Here is a 1,283-nt window from a genome sequence, read left to right as displayed (position 1 = left end):
CACTCACGTGTGATATAAATTGGAAAAATAAGTGATATTTTTGCTTGATGCTATTTTTGTCGGTATGCAAAAATAGCATCACAGAATTTTTAATTGTAAAAAATATATATTCATATATAATTGAATGCATAAAATTAAACTAAATTCTATATAACTAATTTATAATTTACCAAGTAACCGATATTATTAATTTTTATTGATGACTTGAAACGTTGATCCTATTTTTGTTGGTATGCAAAAATAGCATCACAGAATTTTTAATTAAAAAAAATACATATTCATATATAATTGAATGCATAAAATTAAACTAGATTCCATACAACTATTTTATAGTTTATCAAGTAACCGATATTATTAATTTTCAATGATGTCTTGGAACGTTGATGCTATTTTTGTTGGTATGCAAAAATAGCATCACAGAATTTTTAATTGAAAAAAATTATATTCATATATAATTGAATGCATAAAATTAAACTAAATTCTATACAACTAATTTATATTTTATCAAGTAACCGACATTATTAATTTTCAATGGTGTCTTGGAACGTTGATCCTATTTTTGTTGGTATGCAAAAATAGCATCACAGAATTTTTAATTAAAAAAAATATATATTCATATATAATTGAATCCATAAAATTAAACTAAATTCTATACAACTATTTTATAGTTTATCAAGTAACCGATATTATTAATTTTCAATGATGTCTTGGAACGTTGATGCTATTTTTGTTGGTATGCAAAAATAGCATCACAGAATTTTTAATTGAAAAAAATATATATTCAGATATAATTGAATGCATAAAATTAAACTAAATTCTATACAACTAATTTATATTTTATCAAGTAACCAATATTATTAATTTTCAATGATGTCTTGGAACGTTGATGCTATTTTTGTTGGTATGCAAAAATAGCATCACAGAATTTTTAATTGAAAAAAATTATATTCATATATAATTGAATGCATAAAATTAAACTAAATTCTATACAACTAATTTATATTTTATCAAGTAACCGACATTATTAATTTTCAATGGTGTCTTGGAACGTTGATCCTATTTTTGTTGGTATGCAAAAATAGCATCACAGAATTTTTAATTAAAAAAAATATATATTCATATATAATTGAATCCATAAAATTAAACTAAATTCTATACAACTATTTTATAGTTTATCAAGTAACCGATATTATTAATTTTCAATGATGTCTTGGAACGTTGATGCTATTTTTGTTGGTATGCAAAAATAGCATCACAGAATTTTTAATTGAAAAAAATATATA

This window comes from Diachasmimorpha longicaudata, unplaced genomic scaffold, assembly GCF_034640455.1.
Source record: "Diachasmimorpha longicaudata isolate KC_UGA_2023 unplaced genomic scaffold, iyDiaLong2 ctg00000376.1, whole genome shotgun sequence".
Taxonomy (NCBI): Eukaryota; Metazoa; Arthropoda; class Insecta; order Hymenoptera; family Braconidae; genus Diachasmimorpha; species Diachasmimorpha longicaudata.
The sequence above is the reverse complement of the archived record's forward strand: the minus strand, read 5'-3'. Positions refer to the sequence as shown.